This window comes from Acinonyx jubatus, chromosome E4 (genome assembly GCF_027475565.1).
Source record: "Acinonyx jubatus isolate Ajub_Pintada_27869175 chromosome E4, VMU_Ajub_asm_v1.0, whole genome shotgun sequence".
NCBI lineage: Eukaryota > Metazoa > Chordata > Mammalia > Carnivora > Felidae > Acinonyx > Acinonyx jubatus.
The window spans coordinates 67,121,177-67,145,098 of record NC_069395.1 but is presented as its reverse complement, the minus strand read 5'-3'; positions in this window follow the sequence as shown (position 1 = coordinate 67,145,098).

The window sequence follows — 23,922 nt, the reverse complement described above, 5'->3', positions numbered from 1 at the left end:
GACTCTCTGACAGCCCAGCATTAACCACCAAACACGTACATGCACCCTCAGAGGATTCCAGTCGCCAGCTCCAGACCATCCTCACTGAAGCCGAGTAGAGCAGAGACCAGCTTCCTCCACCCGGCCTTGCCCGACTGCAGAGTAAAATAAATGTTGTTTTAGGACCCTGAGTTTTGGGGTAGTTTCTTAGGCAGCGATAACTGGAAAAGTCCCCTAAAGCTGAAGCCTGGGGCAGAAGAGCGTGCAAACAGGATGGCCGTGACTTCCAGGTGCCCGTTTGGAGCTCTTGACCACGAAGAGGCCGGGCAGCACGTAAGAAACTCAGAAGAATTGCAAGGATTTGTAGCAGTCCGGCCCACGAGGAACCTATGTGTGTCAGCAAGGTCAGGTTCAGTGCTGCAGGGGGATCGCTTTCGCAGAAGCACAGGCGTGAGCCCAAATGAGCACACGCACAAGCAAGGCTCACAGTGTTACAGACGGGATCGAAGAGCCTGCTGACAAATAGCGATTCGTAAGGAAGCCCGAGCCACGGCTCCTGGACCACGGGGGCAAAACCACCACCGAGCGTCTACCTCCCCTTCCCAGTGAGGACCACTCAGCCCAGCTCTTTCGCCAGTTTGCCCATCGGTACAGAACTTCAGACACATATCACCAAAATAGGTACATATCTTTATTGATAGATTATGTCTGTATACAGCTGTGCCGGTGCAACGCATACATCTAAAAATTATGCAAAATACAAAACATTAGTAGAGTTTTCATATTTAAACCCTGTCCTCTCGAACACTGGGTTCTCTTGGGCTCCACTTTGCAGACCAGTGGTTTGGAGTTTGGATCTTAGAAAAAGCCATGACCAAATCACTACATTGCTGTGCCGTCTTGAGTCTGTTACTTAACCGTTTTAAGGTGCATCTCATTGTGAGAGTTTGGATAGGCAACAGCTGACAAAGAGACCCAGTTGTATAATGGCTATAACACAATAGCCTTTCTTTTTTTACCTTTTGATCCCCCCCACCCCCCCAACCCCCGCCCCAACCTTGTCTGCCTCTGGCGACCTCCAGTCTGTTCTCTGTATCTCTGAGCTGGTCTTTTTCTTTCCTTTTTTTTTAGATTCCACATATAAGAGAGATCATACAGTATGTGTCTTTCACTAGCTGACCTCTTTCACTTAGTGTAATGCCCTCAAGGTCCATCTGTGATGTTGCAGGTGGTAAGTTTTATTCTGTTTATGGCTGAATAATATTCCATCGCATACATATATACCTCTATTCCTGGATCCATTCATCCATTGATGGACACAGGTTGTTTCTGTCTCTCTGCTCTTATAATTAGCACTGCAGTGAACATGGAGGTGCAGATACCTTTTCGAGTTAGTGTTGATATTTTCTTTGGATAAATACCTAGAAGTTGAATTGCTGGATCATAAGGAAGTCTTACTTTCATTTTTAAAAAATGTTTATTTATTTCTGAGAGAGAGAGAGACAGACAGACAGGCACCAGGAGACACAATGCAAAGCAGGCTCCAGTCTCTGAGTTGTCAGCACAGAGCCCAACACAGGGCTCAAACTCATGGACCATGAGATCATGACCTGAGCCGAATCAGGACACTTAACCAGCTGAGCCATCCAGGCACCCCTGAGTTTTTAAGGAACCCCCATACTGTTTTCTACAGTGGCTGCAACAATTTACATTCCCACCAACAGTGCATAAGGGTTCCTTTTTCTCCGCATCCTCACCAACATCTGTTGTTGCCTATGTTGTTAATTTTAGCCATCCTGACAGATGTGAGGTGACATCTTGCTGTGGTTTGATTTTCATTTCCTTGATGATGAGTGATGTTGAGCATCTTGTCACAGATGTATCTGTTGGCCACCTGGATGTCTTCTTTGGAAAAATGCCTATTCCAATCTTCTGATCATTTTTAAAAAGTGGATTGTTTTCTTGCTATTGAGTTGTGTGAGTTCTTTATATATTTTGGATACTAACCCCTCATCATAGATGATTGGCAAATATTTTCTCCCATTCCATAGGTTGTCTTTTCATTTTATTGATGGTTTCCTTTGCTGCATAGAAGATTTTTAGTATGATGTCGTCTCAATAGTTTATTTTTACCTTTGTTGCCCTTGGTGTTGGATTAAAAAAACCATCACCAAGGAGTTTATCCCCTATGATTTTTTTTCTTACAAGAATTTTATGGTTTCAGGTCTTATGGTCAGATCTTTAATCCATTTTTTTAAAAGTTTATCCATTTTTTCAATATGAAATTTATTGTCAAATTGGTTTCCATACAACACTCAGTGCTCATCCCAACAGGTGCCCTCCTCAATGCCCATCACCCACCCTCCCCGCCCTCCCACCCCCCATCAACCCTCAGTTTATTCTCAGTTTTTAACAGTCTCTTATGGTTTGGCTCTCTCCCTCTCTTTTTTTTTTTTCCATTTTGAGAGGGAGAGAAAGAGTGTGCAAGCAAGGGAGGGGCAGAGAGAGAGAGAGAGAGAGAGAGAGAGAGAGAGAATCCCAAGCAGGCTCCACACTGTCAGCACAGAGCCCAATGCGGGGCTCAAACCCATGAATGGTGAGATCATGAATTGAGCCAAAATCAAGAGTCGGATGCCTAACTGACTGAGCCATCCAGGTGCCCCTACTCTTTAATCCATTTTGAGTTAATTTTTGTATATAATGTAAGATAATGACCTGGTTTCATTCTTTTGCACATGGCTGTCCAGTTTTCCTAACATCACTTGTTGAAGAGACTGTCCTTTCCTCATTCGATATTCTTGGCTCCTTTGTTGTAAATTAATTGACTACAAATTTTTAGGTTTATTTCTGGGCTCTCTATTCTGTCCCATTCATCTACATATCTGCTTCCATGCCAATGCCGTATTTTTTCATTACTACAACTTGATAATATGGTTGGAAATCAGGGAGCATGATGCTTCCAGGTTTATTCTTTTTTCTCAAGATCTCTTTGGCTGTTTGGATTTTTTTGTGGTTCCATACAAATTTTAGGATTATTTTTTCTGTTTCTTTGAAAAATACCATTGGGAGGGGCGCCTGGGTGGCTCAGTCGGTTAAGTGGCCAACTTCGGCTCAGGTCGTGATCTTGCGGTCCGTGAGTTCAAGCCCCACATCGGACTCTGCTGACAGCTCAGAGCCTGGAGCCTGTTTCATATTCTGTGTCTCCCTCTCTCTGACCCTCCCCTGTTCATGCTCTGTCTCTGTCTCAAAAATAAATAAATGTTAAAAAAAAAGAAAAGAAAAGAAAAAAAAGAAAAATGCCATTGGGGTTTGATAAAGATTGCACTGAGTCTGTAGATTGCTTTGGGTCGTGTGGACATTTCAAAAAGACTGATTCTTCCAACCCATGAGCACAGAATATCTTTTCATTTATTGGTGTCTTTTTCAATTTATTTCATTAATGTCTTGTAGTTTTCAATATAAAGGTCTTTGTCTCCTTGGTTAAATTGACTTCTCGGTATTTTATTCTTTTTGATGCAGTTGAAATTGGATTGTTTTCTTAGTTTCTCTTTCTGATGGTTTATTAGCATATACAAATGCAGTCGATTTTTGTATGTTGGTTTTGTGTCCTGACACTTTACTGAATTTTTTTATTAGCTCTGACAGGTTTTTGGTGGAGTCTTTAGAGTTTTATAAATAGAGTATAATGTCATCTGTACATAATGACAGTTTCACTTCTTCCTTTCTGGTTTGGATGCCCTTTATTTCTTTTTCTTGCCTAGTTGCTGTGGCTAAGACTCCTAATACTATGTTGAATGAAAGTAGGAAGTGTGGTCATCCTTATCTTGTTCCTGCTGTTACGGAAAAAGTTTTCAGTTTTTCTATTGAGTATGATACTAGCTGTGAGCTTGGCATAGGTGGTCTTTACTATGTTGAAGTACATTCCCTTCATATCCATGTTGTTGAGTGTTTTTATCATAAATGGATGCTGAATTTTGTCAGATGATTCTTCTGCATCTCTTGAGAGGATCATATGATTTTTATCCTTTATTTTGTTAATGTGGTATGTCACATGATTTGTGGATGTTGAACTATCTTTGCATCCCTGGAATAAATCCCATTTGATCATGGCGTGTGATCCTTTTAATGTGTTGCTAGACTCAGTTTGCTACTATTTTGTTGAGGGTTTGTACATCTATGTTTATCAGGGATACTGACCTGTAATTTTCTTTTCTTGTGGCATCCTTGTCTGGCTCTGGTATCAGGGTAATGCTGACCTCATAAAATGAGTTTGGAAGAGTTCCCTCCTCTTTTACTTCTTTGAAGAATTTGAGAAGGATTGGTATTAACTGTTCTTTTAATATTTGGTAGAATTCATCAGTGAAGCCAACTGGTTCCTGGACTTTTGTTTATTGGGAAGTACCTTTTTTAAAATTTTTTTAGTGTTTGTTTTTTAGAGAGAGAGAGACAGAGTGTGAGCAGGGGAGGGGCAGAGAGAGAGGGACACACAGAATCCAAAGCAGGCTCCAGGCTCTGAGCTGTCAGCACAGAGCCTGACGCAGGGCTCGAACTCATGAACCACGAGATCATGACCTGAGCCGCAGTTGGATGCTTACTAACCAAGTCACCGAGGTGCCCCTGTTGGGAAGTTTTTAATTACTGATTCAATCTCCTTACTAGTAATCAGTTTGTTGAGATTTTCTATTTCATCATGATTCAGTTGGATTGGTAGGTCATACATTCCTAGGAATTTATCCATTTCTTCTAGGTTATCCAATTTGTTGGCGTGTAACTATCCATAGTGTCTCTTATCCTTTGTATTTCTGTGGTATGAGTTGTAGCATCTCTTTCATATCTGATTTTTTAAAGTTTACTTATTTATTCTTGGGGGGGGGGAGGGACAGAGGGAGAGGGAGAGAGAGAGAATCCCAAGCAGGCTCCATGCTGTCAGTGAAGAGCCCGATGTGGCTCTCTCATGAACCATGAGATCATGACCTGAGCTAAAATCAAGAGTTGGATACTTGTCTGACTGAGCCCCTCTGATTTGATTTATTTGAGTCTTCTCTCTTTATTTCTTGGTGCGTCTAGCCAAGGGCTCATCCATTTTGTTTATCCTTTCAAGGAACCAGCTCTTAGTTTCATTGATCTTTTCTATTTTCTCTTTAGTCTCTATTTCATGTATTTCTGCTCTGCTGTTTGTTATTTCCTTCTTTCTACTAACTTTGGGCTTTGTTCTTTTCCTCGTTCCTTGAGGTGTAATTTAGGTTGTTTGAGACTTTTCCTGTGTTATTGAGTTAGGCGTTTATTGCCATGAATGTCTCTTTTAGGACTGCTTTTGCTGTGTGCCACGAATTTCGGTATGCTGTATTTCCATCTTGGTTTGTCTCAAGACATTTTTTGTTTTCTTTTTCGATGTCTTCTTTGCTCCCTTGGTTATTCAGTCGCATGTTGTTTAACTTCCACATATTTATGAATTTTTCTGTTTTCTTCAGGTAATTAATTTCTCGTTTCATACCAGGTGGTCATAGGAGATATCCACGTGCACACTTGGCACAGGGCTGGCACATTAAAGGTGCCAAATAACCAGCAGCCTTTCTGGGGAGAGAGAGGCAGGAAGGGAAGGGGGGAGGTGAGGGGGTGGGAGGCTTGGATCCTTGGTGTGACCCTGCCACCAGCTGAATGACCTTGGACAAGTCACTGACTCACCCTCTGGGCCTGTTTTCCCACATAGAAAATGAGCAAAGCAGACTCCTCATTTGCGGGGTTGCATATGTTTGCGCACTTTAACTTACGTTACTTTTGGCTCATGTTTTCGGTCCTTATTAGACTGACCTCCTTGAGGACAGAGTCTGTATCTCTTACCCCTGGCTTTCTACGGAGCCCTTCTGTTCCCTCAGTTCATTCCACTCCTCTCCCAGCTCTCAGGCCCCCAATGCTGTCCAAGGTCATCCACCCCCTGGCACTAGAAAAGCTTCTGGATACCTACATGCTCATCCGTCTAAATGTTAGAAAAGCTCATCCCATCTTGGTTCCGTTTGAGTGAAAAGGTCTGATGGGGAGGGGGACTTTGGTTCTTAGAGATTGCAGGGTCTCTTAGAGCTGAGAGGCCTTCCCAGAGCCCTTACCCCATTGCAGAGTGTCCCCGCAGGCTCATCGGCCTTCCAAGGGAGAAGAGGCTCATCTCTTTTTTTCTGTCTTCCAATTTATCTTTCCATAAAAAAAAATGTTTATGGATATTCTGGAGGCCCAGGGGCCCTGCTTCGTCCTTCTGTGTTCCACACCGCCCACCGAACTCATACCCTCTCACTGTAGAGCAATCAAGCCACGATCGTTGTGGGGACAGATCTGTGTTTCCGGACGGCTCACCTATATGGGCACGTGGACCTTCCACATGGCCCAGAAGCCACAAGCAGAAAAGAGAAATTAACAGAAGGACAGAGCACAAACGTTTATATTATTAGCTGGCACGTTATTTCTGGAAGGCTTGCTTTCCCCAGGGAAATAGCTTGTCACAGCTTAATTCATTGGCAGAGAGCAGGACTGAACCGTTTAGAGAGCACACTTTCATATTGATCGTCTTATTTATTTGGGACTCATCGGTGAGGACACAGAGGCCCAGAGAGGCTGTGACTTGCTCAGGGTCAAACAGCTAAGAGGTGGCAGAGACTAGACTGGCACGCAGGTCTTTGGGCTCCCGATTGGGTGCTCTTTCCTGGGCTGAAAGCTACTTTAAAATGCAGAGCTTTTCGGGGCGCCTGGGTGGTTCGGTCGGTTAAGCATCCAGCTTCAGCTCAGAGTCATGATCTTGTGGTCTGTGAATTCGAGCCCCGCATCAGGCTCTGTGCTGACAGCTCAGAGCCTGGAGCCTGATTCCGATTCTGTGTCTCCCTCTCTCTCTCTCTCTGCCCCTCCCCTGCTCATGCTCGCTCTCTCTGTCTCTCTCTCAAAAATAGACATTAACATTTTTTTTAAATGCAAAGCTTTTCAAATCAAACATTAACCTCCTCAAACAAAGAACCGATCAGTGATGTAGAAGGATTATTTGGGCTTGTTGGCAGAACTCTTCTCCTAAATTCTCATCATCACTACACTGTTTAGAGAGACTCAGTGGCGGGGCTGACGGCGTTTACTGCACATTGGGTCCCCACCTGCCTCCTAATTGCAGTGATGCCGTTGTCACGTTCCAGTCCCTGACTGATGTCCTGCCCTAGCTGCTCCCCCCGCCCCCCATACTCCCCGCCTTTATTTCAAGCAGGAAACAGGAAGCACGGCCACGGGGACAGCCACGAGACAGGAATGCAACATTTGCTACTACATCCTTCATTAGACTCCAAAGTTAAAATAATTCATGCAGATGGCAAGGTCATCAGCGCTCTGCCGGTTTATCTTAGAAGTGTTATTTTCCACAATTCAGATGCGGGCTGGATGCCAACTCTAAGAAGGTAGAAAATTCTTACAGCGGCACACCGAGTGTGTGTGTTGCTGACAAACTCTGAGGACCCACAGTGCGTTGCCTCATATAGAGGTTGTTTTTGTTTCCTGGATCATGAATAGGCTCGATGCCAATCTCAAAGGCAAATGTATGTGGAGATGTAAAGAAATGGGCGAGTGGGGAGGGGGGCAATTTAAAACACGACAGGGTCTCTCTCAGCAAAATGAATAATAAAATTTTGGATTTGTTGTCCAACAAAAGTGGTAATGCGGGCAGACGCCGATGGAAGTGTGACCGTGGTGTTAATGACCATGGATTGAATGAAACATTGCACTGTTCTCTTGTTGTGTGAAGTTGGGGGTGAGGGAAGGAAACGCATTTACGGACAGAGCGTCCCACGGAAATGAAGGCAATTCTGCCGTTTTGTGATCTTGCCACGGAGTTCGTTTGTCCTGACGCAGAGTTTTATTCTCTTTCATTCTGTTTTCTCTCTCACTCTTCCTTTCTCTCCCTTTCTATTCTTTCTTTCCATCTATCCAGCCCTGGTTAAACACCTTGATCTATTCCTTGATGCTGAAAAATTAATAGGTTAGGAAGAAGGCATTTCGTACTACCGTCCATGTTCACAGCTGATACACGGGCCACAGCAGCAGTGTTCACGGTAATCGTAGACAGGAAGCTACCAGCCAGGAGCATGGGTCAGACATAGCGTCCCCACCCAGCAGAACGGAGATGACCTATAACTTCTGCTACAATGTGGGTGAACATCACCTACACAACGTTCAGCCAGAGGAGCTGGGCAGGAGAGAATATGCCATATGAATCAATTTACAGACATAGAGCATAAAACCAGGCAAAACCCAACCCGTCCTGTTAAAAGCAAAGGCTGGGCTCATCTTTACAGCTTTTAGTGACAAGGCAGGGAGGGGACCCCTTGGGTTCCTGTAATCTTGCTTCTGGATTTGGGTGTTGGATCCACAGGTAGAATCTGTTCGGTTTGTGAAAAACCTTTAAGCTTAGCGATCCTTTTTTGCACGTAGCTTTTATTTTATTGTTTATTTTAAAGAGAGCATGGGCAGGGGAGAGGGGCAGAGAGAGAGAGATTGAGAATCCCAAGCAGGCTCCATGCTCAACGCAGAGCTTATGTGAGGCTCGATCCCACGACTCTGAGATCATGACCTGAGCTGAAATCAAGAGTTGGACACAACCAACAGAGCTACCCGGGCGCCCCATGAATGTATATTTTAATAAAAGATCCCCAGACTTCACTCAATAAGAGATTTGTTTTTTTTTTTTAATGTTTACTTTTTGAAAGAGAGTGTGAGCAGGGGAGGGGCAGAGAGAGAGGGAGACACAGAATCCGAAGCAGGCTGCAGGTTCTGAGCCATCAGCACAGAGCCCAATGCGGGGCTCAAACTCACCAACCGTGAGATCATGACCTGAGCCAAAGTCGCATGCTCAACTGACTCAGCCACTCAGGTGCCCCAGTAATAGTTTTACAAAGGGACTTAACAAATTATCATGTGTATGCATCCGGGACCCCAGCCGGATGGGTGTTGGTGCAGACGGAGGAAGGAGGTTGACAAGCAGAAGTCATCACACAGCCGTGTCCTTCCTTCCCTGTGCTCTGCTCCCTCCCGGCTCAGCCTGGGGTTCTGGGTTGTCCCCCTGCTCTCTCCAGCTTTTCCAGTCTTGCCCATTTCACTTCATTCTGGGGAGTGACACCTGCTGGAGGCCACCCTGGGGTTAGGAGCCACACAGGCTGAACAAGTCACGCTGGTGGTGAGGAAACAGTTTGCACCTTATTTGATACAAAGAGAAGAATGAGTGTGCCTGTGACCCCTGGGTGAAGAAGACAGCCCCCAGGGCCCCAGGCATTTGCAGGGTCAGGGAGGTGGGGCGGAAAGGAAGAACAAAGCACAGCACTGGGAGCACAACCCCAGAGGGAGCACCCTGGACCAGCACTCGTTCAGGCCGGAGAATCATGCTGGAATTGCGTTCCCTGTGTCTGATCTGTCACACGCTCATCGTCCACGATGGGACGATGCAATCCACGGAGAAATCTGACTCTCTCTCCAGCTGTCCAAGATACCAAAAGATAAAACATCCAGCTCCAAAGGGACTCCCCTGCTTTGTCATCCGGCCCCGCTATGGCCGGCGGCTGCAATCGAGTCCGAAAGCGTCTCCCGCGATTAAGGACCAGGCCTTGGGCCGCCAAACGACTACTCAACCTGCGGCAGGTGGCCCCCACACACAGACCAGAGACAAAGCAGGAGAAGACGCAGAGGCAGTGGGCCCGGATGCCCCCCTGAGAAGCCCCCTGACCCTCGAGCAGGGGTGAAGCCCGTCACCACCCTGGGGGAGGGAAAAAGCTTCCCCTGGCACTGGCAGCACATGATGGGGGCCCCCTTGAGCACGCTGGCTTCCTGTGGCTCGTGTCGGCAGAGCCCTGCCTGGTCCAGGGGAAGGCAGGCCGGGCGGCCCGTCCACAGGCAGGCCCGCACCCCTGCCGCGGTCTCACAGGTCAGCCCGGAGACAGCGGCGCTTGGGCTGGGCTGCTGGAGGCGATCAGGACCAGCTGTGGCGGGAGACAGGATGGGATCCGCCACCACTGGGTATCCACGTCCTGCGTCCCGAGCCGCCAGCTCACGGGCTGAGCTGGAAAAGGCAAAGGATAAAACACTGGCCACTGAACCGGGCTGAGTGGACGCTGTTGAGCTTCCCGTACACAAAAGTAATAAAAATTCAGCCAGTGTCAAAAACACAACCCCCCCCCCCCCACCCCGAAATCTGACCAGGCCTCTCCCACCCAGGTGGCCTGTGCCCTGGGCCTGTGTCACACGCCGGGAACAGCCCAAGTCTGCCCGCCACGTGATCGTCTGCCCGCCTTCCCGGCTCATCTTGTGTTCTCCTCCTCCTCCACCTCGAAGCCCATTCCTCTTCTGACTCGTGGGTCCTTCCTTCTGGAACACCCCCTACACGTCCACACCATTACCTTGCGAGTGGCAGTGTCCGTGTGACCTCTGGCCACCGTCCCGTCAGTTCTGGGACTGGCTTGTCACTGAATAGAGACCATTTCGGTTCCTTCCCTGAAGCGTGCGTTCCCTGCCACAGCCGGTCGGTCCAGAAGTGAACACCTGGCCAAAGCGAGTGACGTAGTGACTTACGGTTTTTCTGTGGGACGTTTTGGAACTAGAACAGAGAAGGAGAAATCAGTCTTTTTGCAGGAGTTGGCTGTCATATTTAAGAGCCATATCAGCCATGTTCCCTGAAACTGGGACACAGAGAAGCCCTTGGGAGAAGGAGGGAAATAAAAATGAGGGAGGGACAGAGAGATGTCATAAGAAGGCAGAGCTGAATGCCGGAAAGTTCTGACCGTGTTCAGGTTCTTGGTTACATCCTTCCCTGAAGGCCTGCAGCTTCCTCGGGGCCACAAGGTAGCCCACTATCCGTAGTATAGACTTCTGTTCCCTTCTTTTTCTTTAAGTTTATTTATTTTGAGAGAGAGAGAGCAGGGGAAGGACAGAGAGGGTGAGAGAATTCCAAGCAGGCTCTGTGCTATCAGTGCAGAGCCCGACATGAGGCTTGATCTCACGAGCCATGAGATCATGACCTGAGCCAAAATTAAGAGTCGGACACTCAAGGGACTGAGCCACCCAGGAGCCCCAGCTTCTGTTCCTTTTAACCAAGACCCTCGGTGGTTCTAAAATTGACCAGTATCTTTGGTTCCTCACACACACAGTCTGATGGCGTGCTTGTCAACTTGCTCCCCATAAGCAAAAAAAAAAAAAAAGTCCTTATTTGTAGCAGTTGCAATTTCCATGACATAAATACTCCCACCGAGGCCAGTTTCGAGGAACCAGAGTTTTAACAGGCGGAAACCGATGCGCGTCCACACTCGGAGAAGCCGGCCCCGTGTGCCCCTGCCACGGTTTCCCAGGTCCCCGTGCGTTCCTGGTGTTGTCTTGTGGCGCCTCCCAGCAGCTCTCTCCCGTGGCCTGGTTACTTCCTCGGGGCCCATCTCCTGCACCACCTCCTCCTCCCTAGAACCTTCTGGAACCCCCTCACCACTCCCTCGGTTCCCTTTGTTTGCTCCTGTGGTGCTCACGACCCAGAGCTGAGGTTCACATGTAGACTGTGTCCCCCCCCACCCCATCTACAACAGCCATGTCTCAGTCATGTCTGTGGCCCCGTGCCCATGTGCCTGCTGCATATGGCTGAGCAGGAAGGGGCTGGGATGCCCTGCGAGCCATCTGGCAGGTGGTCCCTGGCTAGGACCCTGCAGCGGGGACCCTGTGGGGACGGGTGGCTGTGTGCTGGCTCCTCGGCCTTGGCCCTGAGACGCTTCAGGTCAGGGCGGCCCACTGCTGATGGGGACAGCAGAATCAGGGAAGGAATAATCACCGGCCGGAGCTTGACTCTTGTCCTGGGAAAATGGCTGTGGCTGAAACAGAAGCAGCACCAGACTTTCCGGGGAGAATCCAAATCCAATGGAGTTAAGAAATACCAGTCTTTGTGGCTAAATGCGTCAGATGAAGGAAAAGTACTCAGCTCCCAAACGCTTCCACCTTCAAGGCCGTCTGCCGCCCCCTCCCCCCTCCCCTGTGCCAGGTGTCTGACTCACAGCAGCTCTGTTTTCTAAAGTCTTAGCACTCTTTTTCTTTTTCTTTTTTCTTTTTTTCATGTTTATTTCTTTTTGAGAGAGAGAGAGCATGAGCAGGGGAGAGGGAGAGAGAGGGAGACACAGAATCTGAAGCAGGCTCCAGGCTCTGAGCTGTCAGCACCAGGCCCCACGTGGGGCTCGAACCCACAAACCGTGAGATCATGACCTGAGCTGAGATCAAGAGTCCCTTAACCAACTGAGCCACCCGGGTGCCCCCCACAGAAGTCTTAGGACTCTGATCTACAGCATTCAGTTGCCAATTAATCATGAATTGATTATTAATATTCAGATAACTTACATTTTTATAAAATTCATTTTGTGGCACCTATGCATATCAGTGCCAAGTTTGAAAGCCAGGAGCCGTGATTGCGCCTTTCTGTATGAGGTATTCCCTGGTGTCCTCGATCGTGCCTGGGAATCGGGTTTCTCCTTGGATGCTCACCTGGAACAAAGCCAGAGAGGCTCCGGCTCAGGGCCTGGCAGCCAGCAGCTGGGGACGGTGCCCAGCACTCAGGTTCACGATGCTTCTCTTTGAAACGCGAGCTGGGTCTTCCTCCCTGTCTGAGGGTCACGGTTTGGACAGAAAGGTTGGTGCTGCAAGAAGGTGGGACCCCATGGGGCGCCTGGGTAGCTCAGTTGGTTAAGTGTCTGACTTCCGCTCGGGTCATGATCTCGCAGTTTGTGAGTTTGAGCCCCGCGAACTGTGCTGACAGCTCGGAGCCTGGAGCCTGCTTCGGATTCTGTGTCTCCCTCTCTCTCTGCCCCTCCCCCACTTGTGTGCGTGAGCACACGCATACACGCTCTCTCAAAAATAAATAAATGTAAAAATAAAAATTAAAAAAAATTTTAAAAAGAAAGTGGGGCCCTGCAGGGGCCCCCTGATCACAATGTCACCCTGGGATCTCGTAGCCCAAACTTGCCGTTCTGGTTCATGAAGCAAGCCGCTCCCGATCCTGCTAATTACGAGACATTATCTGAACACTTTCACGTGAGGTGAGGCCTTTTCTCAAAACCTACCTGTCCCACCAATGGAGTCTCTAATGTTTGTTTATTTTTGAGAGAGAGAGAGACAGGGCGCGAGTGGGGAAGGGGCAGAGAGCGAGGGAGACACAGAACCTAAAGCAGGCTCCGGGCTCTGAGCTGTGAGCACAGAGGTGCCCCACGCACCCGACCCCCTCACCCCATCCCGCCTCAGCCCACTTCTGCCCAGCGTACTGAACTGAACTGAACGTCCGAAGCCCGGGGTTTAATAGTGGGCGTGATCACAAGGCTCCGGCTTCAGGAATGTTCTTATGGCACATGGAGCCTGAGGAACGCCAGCTCCGGCCAGGGCGCAGGGCCCTCTGCCGGGGGCGGACACCTGCCCGGCTTGCCACGGGGGAAGGGCAGGTCACTGGCTGGGAACAAAAGCGGGGGAGTGGCAGAGGCTGGTGAGGGTGGTTTCGGCTCCGCTCCTCAGCCTGCTCCATCCCACCCCGTTCCCATGACAAACACGGAGTCTGGAAAGTTCGGAGGCTCCTCGCGCTGTCCTGTGTGTCTGTGTCAGGGAAGGTCCGGCCTAGGTGCTGAGCTGAAGACCCCAGTTCAGGGGCGATGCGCTGACCAGAGCCCCGCCCCGCTCGACGGGGAACCACCCGGGACCCTGACCGGAAGCCCTCCCGCTCCACGGGGAACCCGGGGCCCCTGCGGGACCCTCACCCCCTCCCAGCGATCTGAGTGCCCGCTCCCAGGGCACGGACGGCGGGCCAGGAGCGGCAGAACACGGCCTGGGACCCCACGCGCCAGCTCACGCTGCAGGCCTTAGGAGAGGCAGGCCGGCCCCCTGCACTTACGTGTTTCACCTACTCACCGCTGCACGCGAACACTTAGGACCGCCTCACCACTGCCTGTTGGGCTTCCGCCTCTCTGTTTCTTGGTTCCTCTTGGGAAACTGAGTCAGCATTTCGTCTCAGCATCGCAAGGCCCCCATCTAGCGGCCATGAGAGCCAACTGCAGCTGTGACCGTCCCCTCTGCCCCCTGGGAAGCCCCCGTCCTGAGGAAAACCAGGAAAAGCCAGGGTGATGTTTGATGTGTGAGTCAGAACTGGTGACTAATGCGGATTGCCGACGCAGAATGGGGTGACCGTTTTAGGGGGGGCGTGTGGCACTCACGGAAGGGAGTTTGCCAGGACGGCACTTGTGCGGGGTGGGTGGGGGTGGGAGGGTCCCCGGAGCTGGCTGGTGGCCTCGCTGCAGGACCCGGGACGGTGGGTGGAGGAGCTTGGCCCTGGCGGGAAACTGTCCCGAGACGCCACGGGATCAGCCTCGAAAGCCACCCCCGGCCAGGGCGTGGCTCCCAGGGAGGGGTCGGCTGCGGGGGACGGGGGTCAAGTGCGTGGGTTTGGCTCAGACACGCCAGCCGTGCTCCCGCTGAAGGCACTGACCTCGGCGCCCCCTATGGAAGTTTTGGGAGGATGCACCTGCGGCGGGGTCACACCTGGGCCCCGAGAGGGTGCTGTGAGGGTTACGAAGGGTGGAGCGCGTGTGGGGCATAAGCTAGGTGTCCCCCCACCCCCACCCCGCCCACGGCGTCGCTGTTAATGCCTCCCTTTCCCTCGTGGGTCACTTTACTCCCCCACCCCCACCTCCGCAGCTTTGACTTGCTTTATTCTTACCCAGGTGTCTTGTGTGTCCTACTTGGGTAAGAGGACAGCAGACACACCCGTTGCTATGGTAACGGGAGCAACACAGCCAGGGCAGTGGCCCCTCCACGCCCACACCTGCAGGTGCAGAGAAGAAGAGGCGGAGAGGCCACAGGACGCCTCGAGGGGCCGGGGGGAGCTGTCAGGGTGCGGGGCCGAGGACCCCGGGCCTTTCCCTTCGCCAAGAGCCGGAGAGGAAGGCGCCACCCCACGGGGTGCCGTGGGCTCTCCAGGCTTGAGGCGTGGCCGTGAGTAACCTGCACGGACCTCCGCTCAGGAGTGCTCTGTGCGTGGGAGGCACCTGCCCCGGGAGGGGCTGGCCGTTTTGGTGGAGGCAGAACCTGCGTTGGGGTGGGCAGGGAGCTTGTGAGGGGCCGGGGGACCGACCGCACCAGGGCGGTGGTCCCCGGAGCAGGGTTCCAGAGGAACCGTGAAGCGTGTCGCTCGGGTCCTGTCCAACCCCCAACCCACGTGGAGAGGCCCCAACTCCAGCTCCCGAATGGGGCGGAGGAGAAGGAGACAGAGAGGGCCCGCTCTCGAGGGGCCCCACCTCCGTGAGTGCCCTGTAACCCCGTGGAACGGTCTGTAGCCCCGTGGAAAAGTACATAACCCCATGGAACCGTCTGTAACCCCTGGCGCAGGGCCTGTCTCTTACAGTCCCTAAGTGTGACTACTGCCCTGGACAGGTCACCGCTGCGATCCTGCACGTGGCACAATAACGCACGGTCTGTGTGCTCGAGGAGCTTCTGTCCCGGGAAGGGGGGAGCCGCGGTGCGTGGGTAACCCGGGCAGTGAGTTTTTGGTGAGGGCTGCACGTTTTTACCGACTTCTTTATGGAGGAGACAGATGCTTCGGGTCGGACGTCAGTATTCTTAGGGGAGTTTGTAGCTGAACAGAAGACCAAATCCAGAGTCCTTAATTAATAGGTGCAGTGCGGGCGGCAGCATGGGGCAGAAATGACCCAGGGGACTCCCTCCAGGTTGTCTGCACAAGCAGCCAGCTCGGCTTCGGGGCACCTGTTCCCCTGTGGCACGTGGGAAGTGCCCGTGGCGTCCTCCCGTGAGCTCTGCGGCGTCCCATGGCCCCGGGTCCCTGCTGGTCCCCCTGCTGGAAAGCAGCTTGCTTTCCCAAGAAGGCCCGGGAGCAGCCGTCCCCCAGACCTGGGCGTCCGGGGAGGTGGTTCTCCAGCCCCTCCCCTGGCCCCCAAGGTCACACGGAGAGGGCGGCTGTAAGGCCCTGGCCCGCCCCCTCCCCTGAAGACCTTGCGAGAAAGGATGACCCCACTCTTCCCTGCTCTTGCGGACCGTCATTTTGTAAGCTTCCCCCTTTTCCTGGTGGGGCTGTTCCCTGCCCAACCTGCCTTACGCCATGAAATGCCCCCAGTCCTGGCACGTGACTTTGTACCCCACGTGACAAAGATCTTCCAGATGGTTCGGATTCTGTGTCTCCCTCTCTCTGCCCCTCCCCAGTTTGCACATGCGCACTCTCTCTCTGCCTCTCTCTCTCTCTCTCTCAAAAATAAACATTAAACAACATTAAAAAAAAAAAAAAAAGGAAATACCTGGATGGTGGCATCAAAATTCCGAAAGGTCTTAACACGTTGAAGTTTGGGGCCCACACGCTAGAGAGGAGCCACAAGGTCAAAAGAAATTTGCCACAAAATGGGAGCACTTATCTGCATAGGGGGTCATGTGAAAAATACCTGGGGCTTTTGCAGAACGCATCTCCTTCCACGCCCCCAGTACCGTGCGGTTGACAAAGAAGCCAGTTCAGCCTCAGATCACCTGAGCAGGGACAGCATTCATTCCGGCAAGGTCCCCCCCACCCCCCCTTGGCTGGCTCAGATCCGGAACGTTCCGCACAGCCCGGGAGCCTGTGACAAGCTGGAGGGCAAGAACAGTGTCGGGAACGGAAGAGACGGAGCTCGAAGAACACAGCCTTCCATTTACCACAGAGTGGCTTTCTTTAAGAATGTGACCCTTGTCCCACCAGTGACACGTGTCCCACCGCTCCGTAAAGCACTCACTGTCACACTGAAGGGAAGCGTGGATGTGTCCGGTGTGGTCTCATGAAGCGGAGCTAGTACAACTCGGCAAAAGTCACAGGGAAAGGATTGTCCCAGCCCAAAGCAAACAAAAGAAAAAACAGAGACCCTCAGACATTTATTGTTCCAAAACCGTGGCAGGCCGCGTCACAGAGAGGTGCCCTGCCGCGTGCTGAGGTCATGGAGGCAGAGCCCTGGGGCCGGGCCTTGCGAGGAGTTTGGGGGGGGGGGGATCCTGGAAGGAGGGTCCCGTGGCAGACCCTGCCAGGTGCCTCGCCAGTGCACACTCGCCCCTCCTTTTAAAATATAAAGCCCTGGGGTGCCTGGGTGGCTCAGTCGGTTAAGCGGCCCGCTTTGGCTCAGGTCATGATCTCTCGGTCCGTGAGTTCTAGCCCCGCGTCGGGCTCTGTGCTGACAGCTCCGAGCCTGGAGCCTGTTTCGGATTCTGTGTCTCCCTCTCTCAGACCCTCCCCTGTTCATGCTCTGTCTCTCCCTGTCTCAAAAATAAATAAACATTAAAAATATATAAAGCCCTGATTTTAATTAAAAAAATTTTTTTAAATCAGATCTGATTTTTAAAAAATGTTTTACATGTTTATTTTTGAGAGAGAGGGAATGTGAGTGGGGGAGGGGCAGAGACTTCCCTCTGCATTTTCTTCCAAGCTCTGTAGTTCAAATTTTCTTCCAATTTTTTTTTTAATGTTTACTTATTTTTGAGAGAGAGAGAAAGAGAGACAGAGTGTGAGCAGGGGAGGGGCAGAGAGAGAGGGAGACACAGAATCTGAAGCAGGCTCCAGGCTCCGAGCTGTCAGCACAGAGCCCGATGCGGGGCTTGAACCCACTAGCCGTGAGATCATGGCCTGAGCCGAAGTCGGACGCCTAACCGACTGGGCCACCCAGGCGCCCCAACAGCCGTGTTTCTTCTGCAAAAACAATGCCCAGGAACGTACCCAGAGGAACAGAGACGAAGAGAAGCAAGAAAAGGCAGCGTTTTAGAAGCGGGGTGGGGAATGAACGCGGACGAGAGGATTTGGAGAGTGGCCGTCCTTGACCTTCAAGAGGACAAAGCTGGTAATGAGCTCCCAGCTCCCTTAAATTCTCTAAACCTGAGTCTCTTTCCTCTCTGGAGCAGGTTTACAGAATCTTTCCTTTTTATGCCTATTATTGAGATGTATGTTAAAAATAAATTTCAGCAACTGTTGGGGAGCATAATTATTCCTGACACCAGAAGTACATCCAGTACCGATTTCTTTTGTTGTCAGTCTCCCGAGTGCCACCCAGGATCGCACACTGTGCGGTGGCGGCAGCTGGTTTGCAGCCGTTGACGCGTCGAACTGAGAGGCTTTTCACGAGCGGCTTCACGACGGCTCGTCTGCGGGCCTGAAGGGTGTCTGTGTGCCGTATGCCTCTCTCTTTCAGAGTAATAAATCACACCGCCGACATCACGACCAGGAAGCACACGTCCTCCTTCTATCTTGAGGGGCGTGCAGGTTATGTTTCTAAAAATGCTCCTTCTGTGAAAGTGCCCTTTTTAAAAAATTTTTCATGTTTATTTTTGAGAGAGAGAGAGAGAGAGAGAGACAGAGCGCGAGTGAGGGAGGGGTCGAGAGAGAGGGAGACGCAGAATCCGAAGCAGGCCCCGGGCTCTGAGCTGTCAGCACAGAGCCCGACGCGGGGCTCGAACCCACGAACCGTGAGATCATGACCTGAGCTGAAGTCGGATGCTTAACCGACTGAGCCGCCCAGGCTCCCCCTGCCACCGTGAAAGTGCTCTCTTGATTGTCAGGGGGGCCGTGGGCGGTTGTAAACATCCCCAGGCATTTCCGAAAATGGTCTGTGTTTGAGCGGGAGGCGGAGGGACAGGCAGGCAGGTGGTGGAGTGGCCTGTGTGCAGCGCTCCCAAGCCCCGCCACCTTCTCCCTCTGTCACTCCATCGTCCTGGCCTCTGCATGCTCACCCCCTCCAATGTTATTGTCTTTTAGTGTTGTTTTATTTATTTTGAGAGAGAGGGTGCACAAGAGGGGGAGGGGCAGAGAGAGAGAGGGAGAGAGAGAATCCCAAGCAGACTCTGTGCTGACAGTGCAGAGCCCGATTGCAGGGGTTGAACCCGTGACCTGTGAGATCGTGACCTGAGCCGCAATCAAGAATCAGACGCTCAACCTACTGAGCCCCCCAGCCCCCCACCCCACCCAGCATCCAATGATAACAGCACGTTTCTCTCCGTGCTTAACATGGAAAATGCAGGGCCTTCACTGCTGTAACAGGTGCTGTGAAGTTATTTCCTGGAGGACGAACACGGCCACGATTCGGGGTTGCCGGATGGGGAGCAGGGCAGAGGAAGGGGCCCCCGTCCGGCTGTCAGGGGACTTCTCGGCAGAGCCTTGAGGGCCAGGAGGGAGGAGGGTGCATGCTGTACTCCAAGTGCTGGAAGGAAAAAATTGCCTAGCTATCTCTCCGGTTCTGTTTTGTTTGTTCAAACTTGTGCAGAGACAGTCGGTTGGCCTTTGGGTCTGGCTTCCGTCACTGACTTTACGCATTTCAGGTCTGCCTGTGCTGATGTGTGTGCAACGATAGTTCAGCCTTCCTTCTTTGGGGTATTATTTTGTGTAAATGTCCCCTGGTCGATCCACTCGTCTTAGAGCACGTGGGTCCCTTCCCGTTTTCGGCAGTTGCAAATAAAGCCACTATAAACATGTGCACCCTGGTTTTTGAGTGAAGTGACATTTTCCTTTCCCTTGGGCAAATATCTAGGAGTAAGGTCGCTGGGTCATGTGGTCAGCGTATGGCTGACTTTGTAGGGCGCCGTCGGGCTGTTTCCAAAGTGCTCATGTGTTTTCTGTTCCCGCCAGCAGCGTGAGAGCTCTGGCGGTCCGCGTTCCTGCCAGCCTGCCCCCCGCCCCCCGTAGGTGGGCCAGCGGATGGACGAATAGTGGCATCTCCCTAGTGGCCACTTATGTGGAACATCCCACGTGTGCTTCTTGTCAACCAGATGGTTTCTTTGGTGAAGTGTCTGTTCAAATCTTCTGCCCATTTAAGAAACTGTGTCGTTTGTTTCTTTAATTAGTGAGTTTTGGGAGTTCTTTGTATATGCTGGATACAAGTCCAATGGTGCAAATGTATAGATGTATTCTCCCAGCTGATGGCTTATCTTTTCATTCTGTTAGCAATGTTTCTTAAGTTTTTTTTTTTTTTTGAGAGAGAGAGAGAGAAAGTGGAGGAGAGGAGCAGAGGGAGGGAGAGGGAGAATCTTGAGCAGGCTCCGCACTGGGCACAGCCCTGCGATCATGACCTGAGCTGAAATCAAGAGTCAGATGCTCAGCCACCTAAGCCACCCAGGCGCCCCATTGTTTCTTGCTTTTAATAAAGTCACACTGGTCTGTTTGAAAGCATGGTTTAAAGAACACGGAATTCAGACATCCTGAGATTTGCAAGATGGAAAGATGCGGGCGCTGTGGACACAAGCTGGTGACACGTATGTGTGTACGTGTGTGGGCTGGGGCCTGTGTGGTATGCACGCGTGCCCGCGTGCCCGCAGGCCCACGTGTGTGCCTTACGGGTGTGCGGTGGTGTGGCTGCGCGTTGTACGTCTATGAGCGTGTGCACAGTGCCCGGGTGTGCGTTTGGGGCGGAATTAAGAAGCAGCCCGTCGTAAACTTTCCCGGATACGTTTATGCCCCAGTTAAGGAGACTCAGTACAGAAGCAGCTGGAAAGAAGCACAGACGTAATAGGCCACCTCTCATTGGAGGTTCTCTACGAAGTGTGTCATGTTTATGAGGTTCTCACATACCTCAAGCATCATCCACGTAAGTGGCCGTAAAATACGGTCTGTGTTTTCTTCATCTGTAAAAGTGAAGGGTGGAAGCGAATACGTCATGGCCTCCTTTCTGTCCAAAGTACTGTGTTTCAAACACACATTTTCTGGAGGTACAACCATCATTTTTTAATTTTAATTTCATTTTTTATTAAAAACTTTCTTTTAATGTTTATTTTAGAGAGAGAGAGAGCGAGAGCAAGCGAGCATGAGCATGGGAGGTGCAGAGAGAGAGACACACAGAATCCGGATTAGGCTCTAGGCGCTGAGCAGTCAGCACAGAGCCCGACGCGGGGCTCGAACCCACGAACCACGAGATTATGACCTGAGCCGAAGTCGGACGCTTAACCGACTGACCCGCGCAGGCGCCCGAACCATAATTTTTTAAAAAGTCCTCAAGGAAAACAGCAACCACGAGAAAGCCGCCGTGTGGAACAGTCTGGCTGTCCCCTGTCCCCTGTGCCTGCAGCCGTCAGCAGGGCCCCAGGGCCCCAGGGGCAGGGCGGCCCCGCGCCCCTTCTCCAGAGAAGCCGCCAGAAGACCACAAAGGCGGGAGGCAGGAGGAGGGAGGGACTCGGCCAGCTGTGGCCCCTGCCCTGGTGCACGGTCAGCGGGCTCGCTGGTCGCCTGTGCTCACTGACCTGCTCGTCCCTTTCTGTCCCTTCCCCTCGCTCGGAAGTGATGCTCGGGGGGCCCCACCTTTTCGGTAGGGCGCTCGATCCTCCTCTGGTCTCTTCCCACCTCCAGATTACCCCATCCTCCCTGGTCTCTTGCCACATATTCACAGACGCCTCTTTCCCGAGTGAGGAAGCCAGTCCGGAAAGGGGCGCGGTGGCTCCCCCAGCTTGCGGCGCACTCACCAGCCCTGAACAGAGCTTAAGATCATCGCACTCTAGGTTAAGTGACACCTTAAGTCTCCCCACAGTCGCTCGCCAGCGAACACTGACACGGACTTCCACGTTTCTGCTTGTCACCACGGAGAGAGCCGGTGAGCACGGTCCAGACCCGGCCCGGTTTCTGAGCCGCGACCAGGGATGGGAGCCCGGGAATGAGGCTGGCTCCAGGCCCGATGCCGTGAACTGATCCCAACCACGGAAACCCGCCTGTCATCCACCGGCAGGACTTCTGGGTCTCTTCGCCTCGCTCTCGAAAAGGCCGGTGTAGGGTCACCTTTAAAGACTACACTCGCGTTTGGAGGACGTCAGGTGCTGATCTCGTAATGTAAAGACTGATTCTTAAACGCGTGGGAACAACAGCTCTCGGCGTGCGGTTCCTTTCAGAAACCGGACGAGATACTAGAGGTTGCACTTGGCGGGGCTCGGACGGTTAAGCATCCGCCTCCTAGCTCAGCTCAGGTCTTGATCTCAGGGTCGTGAGTTCAAGCCCCACGCTGGGCTCAGCGCTGGGTGTGGAGCCTGCTTAAAAAAAAAAAAAAAAAAAAAAGAATTACTAGAATAATTAGAATAATGACCAAAGGAACCATATGTTGCTCTAGGCGTATACGTTTACATACGTGTATAGACAGGAATATGAAACAGAGCTATTAAATAGAAATATCGAATCAGGTTGACAGCTCGTAACTTTTTGTGGTTATTTTTCTTTTGGGACAAACGCCCAAACGTTTCCTGCCCCAGCTGAACAAATCGTGAGGCCTCTCTTGTTGCCGCCAGGCTGGACAGTTGAACCCCACACCAAAGTGTGTTTTCATCTATGAAAAGAGGATGAGCCTGTGCCTGGAGAAGGCTGTGTGAGTCTTAAGGCACCTGTTCACGCTTGGGAAGGGAACAGCCTTTTACTAAAAATGCTTGATCTCTTCCGGAAAGAAGCCAGCTTTCTGCGTAAGTCGGTCTGGCTCCTAGGGTGACTCCATAACGAGCACAGAGATTCAGGCAGGTCAGAAAAGAGCAGAACCCTAGCACCGCAGCCATTTAGAAAGGAATGGGCTGTGAGCATTTGTTCTAAGGCTATAAAAAGGGTAATTACCTTGGCAAGTAGTTCATTTTCTGCCCCATAAAGGCAGCTGTAGATGGGTTATAAATAAGTGATGGCTCATAATTCATTAAAAACAAGAAGACGGGCAAAGTTTTAAGGAAGCGTGAGTTTTAAGGAGAACCTTGAAAATTCAGGAAAGGGCACAGAGTTCTGGAACAGCCTGAGGCCCACTGCAGATTTGGCATCGAGATAACCCAAAGGGGCTTCTTCCCTTACGGGGGCTGCACCTGCCCAGCGCCACCTGCCGCAGGCGCGTCCCTGGGGCCACCCTCCCTCCGCAGGAGCAGGCAGGACACAGAACTCGGAGTCAGAAGGATTAGATCCAGTTGACTCCCTGTCTTCTCGGCGAATCGCTTATGTCCTGGAGCCTCAGTTTCCTCAACTGTAGAATGGGTAAGAGAGCACCTGCCTCACAGAGCGGTTGTGCGTGTGGCGTATTCACTCGACAGACACCCGATCAGGGACTGAGGTCCTGCCTTGTGCCGGGCCCTGGGGGGGACAGCGCCGAGGATGTAACGCCAGGCCCGGCGCCCCGAGAATCCGAGCACCGCTGTGCTGGGCTTCCCCGAGGCCAGCTGTGTCCCAACGTCTGCGAGGGGCCCCGAAGGCCGGTGCCTTTACAAGATCGCCAGGCGAGCTCAGAGCTAACTTTACCTCCACGGCCAACGCCGCTGCTGCAGGTAAACCGCTAGGTAAATAGCAGGCAGGGGTTTCACAGGTGGTCTGGACAAAGGCACGGCAGGTTCGGCCTTGACCTTTGGACTCTAGGAAGCCCAGGACGCATTGGCTCGTGCCCGGGAGCTGAGTTCGAGGTGCAAGGGAAGGTGTGCCCACGGAGGGACAGGGTGCTGTACTATCGTGAAGGCAGTGGGGAAGACTGGTGCTTTTCATGTGCACATGGACGGGGCCCAGGACGCGCCACCCCCCAAATGTGGGGGATTAAATATTCCCGAGCTGAAGAAATAGCAGAGGCAGGAAGGTCACCCTGACCGCCCCAGCCCCGGCCCCTCCTCCCTGGAACAGGCCATGACACCCCATGTGGAAGTGCCCTCCCTGTACCAGGAGGACAGGAGACAGTCTCGTCACCAGAGACCCAGAAACGGGGAACTGGGGGCCAGGAGACCTGTGCAGACAAACCTTGTTAAAGCAACCTCACCTTCCTAGTTACTTCTCCACCACTCACCGCCCGCCCCCCTTCATCTTGAGGGTGCTTCACCATCTATCCCTTTCTTGCCCAGAAGCTATAAAAGCCTCTTGTTCCGTTTCAGACCCAATCAGACACCCCGAGAGGGTCAAGGGAAAATTTTTGACAAAAAAGGAGAGCATTTGACAAAAATCAC